General features: G+C 53.6%; 1 long non-coding RNA gene and 1 other non-coding gene across 3 annotated transcripts; one reads left to right on the forward strand and one right to left on the reverse strand.

Annotated features, from left to right (window-relative positions):
* Positions 1 to 1,205: 1,205 nt before the first annotated feature.
* On the reverse strand, positions 1,206 to 1,279 carry TRNAR-UCU. Its single transcript has one exon. It is a non-coding gene; the product is annotated as a tRNA-Arg (tRNA).
* A 52-nt stretch (positions 1,280 to 1,331) lies between these two features.
* Positions 1,332 to 7,460, forward strand: LOC123586067. 2 transcript variants are annotated; one of them, XR_006706583.1, is made up of 4 exons: positions 1,332 to 1,964; positions 2,572 to 2,784; positions 4,730 to 5,094; positions 5,678 to 7,460. It is a non-coding gene; the product is annotated as an uncharacterized LOC123586067 (long non-coding RNA). The 2 variants fall into 2 exon arrangements; XR_006706582.1 differs by having other exon boundaries at positions 2,572 to 5,094.
* Positions 7,461 to 7,765: the final 305 nt, after the last annotated feature.

Here is a 7,765-nt window from a genome sequence, read left to right on the forward strand (position 1 = left end):
CACTTCAAATGAAGATCAGGAGTTTCAATTTGCTGCAGACGTGCAGGTGTCCCAAAGGCTCCCGCCAGAGTCCTCCTATCTGCCCTATCAGCTCCCACCTCTTGGCATGGTTTGGTGGCACCCTGTGTGGACTGGCCCCCTCACCCCGCGCCAGCTTCCTGGAGCCTGAGTGCAGGGCTGCATCCGCTGGATGCCCGTGCAGAGCCCCACGTAGGAGAGATACTGACTCCCCACCCCAGCAGAGGGAGGAGAGCTGTGTGGTGTGTCTCAGGTTTCCTGGGTTCAGCTGGGGTGGAGGTCACGTCCAAGCATGGGCGGCTCACTCTGACTAATAGGCTGGAGCTGCAGTGCGCCAGGGGGAGAGAGCCCGCCCAGCCCAGAGTAGAAACCCAAGCTCCCAGCCTTGCTGAATGTGGCCATGAGATGAGGCAGGGCAGGAGAGCAGAAGGGAAAGGAGGACGAGGAGGGGTGAGATGTCCTGATGGCGACGGGGAGTTCCGGAAATAACACCCACATGCCACCCTCAGAGTCTGCCCTGCAGACAGGAAAGGCTACCAACTTTTTCCCCAGGCGCAGGAGACCTCGGAGTTTCCCGGACAAGTCCGTCTGCCACGGATAATTCGTGTGCCGCTGTGCAGTTTACTCCACGAAGACAGAGCGATGACCACATCTCACCTTGTAGACGAGAAAGTGGGTGAAGAGCTTTAGCACGAAAAGCCCCAGGAATGACAATGATGGTGAATAAATTGTCCTCTGCATGACCCCACCCGCCCCTGAGCCACCCCGGGCAAGGGGACCCTTACCATTGAGGACACCTGGACGTTTCCTCAGGGGCATATGGGTCAGTCTGCCTGTTTGAGTTCTCAGACGAGAAGGAGGGAACCACAGTGGTCCCCGAACCCATGCCCTGGCACCCTGGTCCCTGCGTGCCAGTGGATGGTCCTAGGAGGCAAAGGATTCAACGGCTGTGTCAGTCGGGCCGAGCAGAGAGAAGCAGCACACATCTGAGCCTCCGCTAGACAATGAAAATCCGTAAGGGAGGAACAGAGAAAGCATGAAGAGGGAGGGAAGGGAAAAGGAGAGGAGGTCCACGATTCCCAAGGAAAGAGGTTTCCTTTCTTCCCCAGAGCCTCCAGGGAGAGATAAATGTAATTATCAACCTAGTATGACAGCATACAAAATAAAAGAGGCACCTGCCAGGTGACCATCTCTGCCGGGACTCGAACCCGGAACCTCTGGATTAGAAGTCCAGCGCGCTCGTCCATTGCGCCACAGAGACCTCACCACACACACAGCATCAGCACCAGAACTGAAAAAGCACATACCTTCTGCATCACCAGCCATCTCGGGCATCCTGCTCTCTCGAGCGGTGGGGGGGGGCAGGGACAGCTGGAAAATCTGGAGTGGAGATCCACCCGCAGGCTCCGTCAAAGCTTTTCCCAGTACCGTGGGTCCTGGGTCCTCAGAGGACTGGAGGACCGGGGCGGCAGTCGTTTTCAGTCCCAGAAGCTCTGATGGGGCAGGATGGAGCTGGAGCCTGGGCCCCTTCCTCTCCATCCCCAGGGAGGAGGCAGGAAAGGCTCTCTATTCTCATGCTAATTAGGCAAAGCTCACCCAGCCCAGCCAGGGAACCAGGGACCAGGTCTACCGCCACGCCACGCCACCCCTCTCCCTCGCTGTGGTTTCATCCCACCCGGATGCTCTCAGACAGGGGCTGGGCAGAGCTGGGGGATCCAGGGAAGCCCTCCTTTCCCGAGACAAAGGACCTGCTCCCGTAAAGAGACAGCGTGAAGGCGGAGGCAGAGCCAGGCGGGGAGGCCGGGCTCCGGGACACGGCTCCAGCTCTCAGCCCTAAGAGCCGCACCCGTCAACCCGTCAAGCCCGGGAAGAGATGGCCAGGGTCTGATGTGCTATGCCTTCACCATCTCCCCTGGAATTATGGATGAGGGAGAGACGGAAGTGTGGTGAGTGTGTGTGTGTGTGTGTGTGTGTGTGACAGAGAGAGAGAGGAGGGTGAGAGTGCAGCTCCCTAATGAAATACAGATGGTCCTCGCACAGCCCTCGGCGATCACCTACCTGCTCCCCTCCCCCACCTTCCCTAGCTCCCAGTCTGCCCTCCTCTCTTCCCAGGACCCCCCGATTTGAAGATTGGGGCTTTCTCAGCTGCTGGGCTTGCCGGAGGCATCCGAGGACAATCAAATGGGCCAGCCCTCCGTAACCACACACAAAGACCTCCACACCCAGCCCAGATCCAGGAAAACAGTTCCGAGTTTTAAAAGGCTCCTTGGGAGGCTACAGTTGCTAATCACTATTGGTCACAGTGTCCCCCCCACCCCGGGGCTGGTTCTTCTGAATGTCTAATCCAAGTCGTTCCCACCTCAGCTTCTGCTCTTTTTCTCTCGTTTGACTGCCACACACATTCAGGGGACGGTTGCCCTCCGCGCTCCCAATGGCAATGCCATGATTTAGAGACCGACTCGGTGTTCCCCACCCCACTCCCACTTAAAAGGTTACAATACAAGCAGAGAGCTGACTCCCCCACCTTCCCTCTGTGTGTGCGTCTATTCCCAGCACTCGACACCACCGACTGACTCCCATCACAGTCTGAGGCCATTCTTTCTAACCCGCGAGGCCGGCTGATGGTCAAGTGAAGGACGATGTGACAACACAACGTTCTTGGACTGGAAGATCTCGGAGGGCCCTGAGAGCTCTAAGACTCACCCTCCCCTGGCCGTTCAGTTCACACAGCCCCAAGGAGGAGATCTGGGCAAGCATGGGACCAAGGTGAGTCAGTCAGGTCAGGGGGCCAGGAGAAGACCAACACCTGGGAAGAGCCAGCCACCCAACCAAGCTTGCCTTCCCCGCCGCCAGGACCTAGAGGCAGAGAACAGACCTTTCTTAATACACCTACCCTAGACTACTCCAAGAACATGACACGCAGAACTCAAAGCTGGCCAGCTATCACAATACTTGGGTTGACCAGTGACGAGATGCCAGTCAAAGGGCTAGTCAGGAAGCCTTGGGTGCCTGTAGAGGGAAGCTCAACCTCCCAAGCCAGCCAGGAACCACGCGAATGCAAAACAGGTCCTCAGGACATTTCCCATCAGGCTCCACCAAAGTTCTCTTAGGCCCAGACCCACGCCCCCCACTCTTCATAAAGATGGCGTCCTATACCCAAATCTGCCCGTCCCGAGCTTTGCCCAAAGGTTCATTGCCTCTGAAGAGGTCATGTGTTCTCCACACCCTGAATGAAGAGTCCCAGCTCCCCAGCACTTTCCAAGGGCCTCATTTCCAAGGGCCTTGCTTGGTGCTGGGGATACCACGATGAGGGAAAATAATGGCACGGTCCCACCCTCAAGGACCCTGTGGGCAAATTGCAGCATAGGAACTATTCTGAAAGATGTACAGAAGAAAAGCCAAAATCCATCTTATGGCCCACCGAATACGGTGTCAAGTTTTCCAAGTTCACACAAAGATCCAGCTGCAGTAGCAAACTGCAGCTGACTTGCCCTGAATCCCTGTGGAAACGATCTTCACAGCCTTCTACTTCCCCAGGGTAAGTCGGGGGCAATGATAAGTGCCATGGATAAAGATTAGCTGTGACCTCATAGAGCAAGGTGTCGTCCCCTTCCTGCCTCAGTCCCATGAGTCACAAGTCTTGCCTCTGGTGCCTGAGTTGCCTCCTGCCTCTTGAATCACCTTCCTTTATCTTTCCCTCACCCCCACAGCAATCTCCCCATTCTAGCAAAACTCCCCTCCCAGGACCCCTTCTCCTCACAATCTCTATCGACAAAAATCCTCTGGACTGTCCCAGGTCTTTCTCAAATAAGGGACGTCTCTGACTTATCTAGCTTCACTTTATCATCCATAAATCAGATAAAGCTTCTTGATAAGTGTGAATAATGTCTCCAAACTGGATTTTTAATTTAAAAATGAGGAGGGAAACCATCAAAGAAAGCAGTGGTTGTAACGAGGCAGGAAAGGTGAAGTTAAGTCATTCCCAATGATTGAGGACAGTACATCTTCTTCGTCTTTTAAAGTAGGTACACCATTTGTGTTTATGCAGACCCTTGAGGACATGAGTCCATTCCTTTCCCAAAAAATGCTTTGCACTGATTTAATTCTCCAAAGATCCATGACTCAAACATTACTCACGCCTCTAACTGAATACCACTCTTTGACCCCACAGACGCACCGGTGAGGCTCATACATTATTTCATTCATAAAGTGTTGCCAGGATACAATACGATAAATGCCAAAAGAAAAAAGAAAAAAATCTCCCATTGGCCCAGGAACAAATACAATTAAATCCTACACCCCACTGTGGTCTTGCTCACAGCTTCCCTAGGGTGCCTGTACCCATCAGCCTGTGTTTTAAATGCTAAGGGATTCAGATGGGATGAGACAGTGAAAGAGACGTTTGGACCGTACAGCCCTTACCCACGATAGCCTCATCTCGCTGTGCCTGCTCTGTCCCAAACCTATTCCTTCACATCCACGGTGGGCACATCCTCTAAAAGTGGTATGTCCCTGCTTCAGCAACCTCCCTATTTTCGCCCCCTTCACCCCTCTGCTAAGCACCTTCCAGGGAGGCCGCAAAGGAGCTCTGAGAAGTCAGAGCTTCCTCTAAGAGGGAAGAAGTGTAATGATCCAGGTAATTAGTGGGCCTGAGAATCAAGCCAAAAGAGGGCAAATAAGGGCCAATTCTACCTGAATCATCACATCCTAGATTCCAAGTCTAGCCCAGCACAATGGGTTACTCTCAAGACTCCCCAAGGGAAGACCTGGACCCAGGCTGTCCGCACAATGGACCGTACCTCCAGGGACGAGTCAAGGTCAGAGGAGTCCACACAGAGGTCCACCCTCAAGGGAGTCTGAGGAATGGTGAAGAATCCGGAGATGGAATCCAGGAAACCGTAGAGAATTCTAGAAAGTGTGTTCCAAGGATATAAATTCTCTCTTTGGTCAAGAAGCACGAGGAAGCCAGCAGCATTTAATGAAGAGACAGGCAGCGGGTCATCAGTTCCCACCAACCAGCTCTTTCTGGGAATTTGGAGGGAGACGTTCTCTCTGCTTCGCCCCAATTTCCCAAAGGTGAGTTACTTCCCGGGGCTACCTACCCCTCGTTCCTCCTCTGCTCTCTCTACACCTGCGGTTCTGACCCTAAGCTACCATTCTTGTGTGTTCAGTACCAGCTCCCCGGTCCTGTCTTCTTATACGGTGTCTTCTTGCTGTCGCCTCCATTTCTCGTCTTCTTCAGGGCACGTCACCCTTAGTCACGTCCTGACTTACATGCCCCTCCCACTCTGTCCGTACCTCTGCACACTCCTGTCCATGCCCTTTCTCCCCACTTGCTGTGTGCACTTGGCACTCTCCAATCTTTCCCCCACTGGGTCTACTCTGTGGCGTGCCCCGTTTCTTGGCCACACCCCCACCTGTTCTCATCTGGGGTCCATCTGTTCCAAACACTACTGTCCACACTCCCCACTCCTGGCCTCCAGCACGCTCAGCCCGCTGCTGCTGTCCCTGTCACCACGCCACCAGCCATGAGGCTCTCTGCTCCCCAGGCCTCCGAGCTCCTCCAACCTCACACTTGCTCACTGTGCTCTCGCCGCTTGCTCTGAAGTCTTGATATGTTCCCTCCTTCACCATCAGGCCCTCTCTTCCTTTCCTCTAGATTTCGGTCTCCAGGCTTCTTCCCTCTCCCCCGCTGCCCAGATCTCTGCTGCTTCCTAAAGCTTCGGTCTACAGTACCTGTTCTGCGTCTCCTTACAGCCCATCCATACGGTGCCAGATTCCTGTCCAGAATGACCTGCTGGTCCTTCTCTCCACCATGACCACCTCCAGAAGTCCAAGGAGCTCCATGCCGTCCCACACACCTGTGTCTGCTTTACCTGCCTGGGACTCCGTGCTCCATGCGCTACTGGCTTTAAAACTGGGGGCCCCGATTGGGCCTGTTGATCGCCCGGCACTGAGTGGCCACAGGGACGGGCTGGCAACCAGGTTCCTTAATCTTCAGTTACCACAGTGACGTGGTCCCTAAGAGGGCAGATGTTCTAGACCAGAGGCCAAAGAGTCGGAAGACGGCCCCTTAAAGCATCAATGACTCTGGTCACAGGCCCAGGGGCGGGAGAACATCAGTTATGCCCACTGTTAGGAGTAAAGGGGCTTTCTTGGTCTCTGGCCTCTACCACAGCTCCTCTCCCTGTCCAGCCAGGAAGCAGCCTTGAGGGGAACATCAAGCTCACCTTGTAGAGCAGAGCGACTCCACAGCAGCAAGAGAAGAAAGGTGTTCTGCCACCACACATCAGTTTATACCAAACGTGTGACCGTGAGCGTTTCAATCCCAGGGACCAAACCCGCCCTCGCACAGGGACCTCTGTGTGAGAAATCAGGAGGGTCTGCAGCTCGTCCTTACCCAGCAGCCGGTCACTGCCCACCTGCCACGCAGGACTGGCCCTTCTCAGAGCTGCCCCACACTGAAGACGGGGTGCAGTGTCTTCACTGCATTTTGACTTCGAGTAACCCAGTCGGTTGCCCTCAGGCTCCTCCCAAAGGAAATAGTTGGATTCTCACGGTCCTCCCTCCTGCTGTCTGTCAAGAGTCTAAGAAACAGTATTAGCAGGAGGCATACTGATGATAAAAGAATTTTTTTCAATTATTTATCTCATTTTATCATCAGCACTCTCCTAGATTGTGGAAAGAGTGACGACCGTGATCTTCCTTTTACAAAAGAAAAACCCTGATCAAGGACAGGCCGTGGCTGGCCCAAAGCCATCAGCCGGGAAGTAGCAGGGGCTGGGCTCTGCCACAGGCAGGCAGGTGTCCCCAGATGGTACCTGCTGAGAGACAGGGCACCCACGACACCGGTCTCGGACCTTCCCCGCAAGTCTCTTCCCTATCCTTACGACGGAGGGGAGGTGCCCCGGGGACAGGACAACAAGGAGGATGGGTGGGGGAAGGGCAGCACCCTAGATGGAGGGCAGCACCTAGTGAGGGTGAGCGAGCCCCCCAGCCCGTGGTCTCCCCCCAGTGGCTCATTCTCTCTCCAAAAGTCACCAAAGGTCAAAGCAGAGGAAACCAACGTCTAGGTAAATGAGATGCTTTGCCCAAGGACAGCCAGCTGGTCTTCCACAGCGCTGCACCCAGCCCCAGGCTTGCTGACCTCTACTTCAGGGCTCTCCTTTTGCCACCATGGGGTCACCCCAACAGGGGTTTCTATACAGAGTGTGGGGAAGGGGACGGTATGTTTAGCCTTCAGTCGTCCCCAGAAACGGGACAATCAAAAGCATCAAGGAGCCTCGTCCTGGAATCACTGAGTGCTAAAAATGGAAAAAGACTTTTAAATAATTAAGTTTCATTTTTGACCTTATGCATTAGCTGCATTTTTACCACGCGATCTTATTACTTTTATAAATTAAAAAAAAAAACTGGTTTGGAGATTAAATTGATAATGCTAAGTGGGTGAATGTTTGCTCTTTATTTTGTGTATTTCTGTAGTCTATAATTTTTGTCAACCCTCTCCATCTGTAATTACATAGATTAGTAAACTCGTGCCCATAGAAATTAAATTACTTATCCAATATTACAAAAATAGACTAACTGCTGTGGTCCACTTGGAAAAATACAGACCTCAAAGGCAGGACTGAGCAAGGTTTGAGTCCCACCGCGTCAGCTTACTGCGTGGTGAGGAGCCCCTAAATGAACCTCTCTGAGACTCGGATTGCCTGTTTATTTCAAAAGGTGCACAAGCAATGCCTGCCTT

Source organism: Leopardus geoffroyi, chromosome C3 (assembly GCF_018350155.1).
Source record: "Leopardus geoffroyi isolate Oge1 chromosome C3, O.geoffroyi_Oge1_pat1.0, whole genome shotgun sequence".
Classification (NCBI taxonomy): Eukaryota; Metazoa; Chordata; class Mammalia; order Carnivora; family Felidae; genus Leopardus; species Leopardus geoffroyi.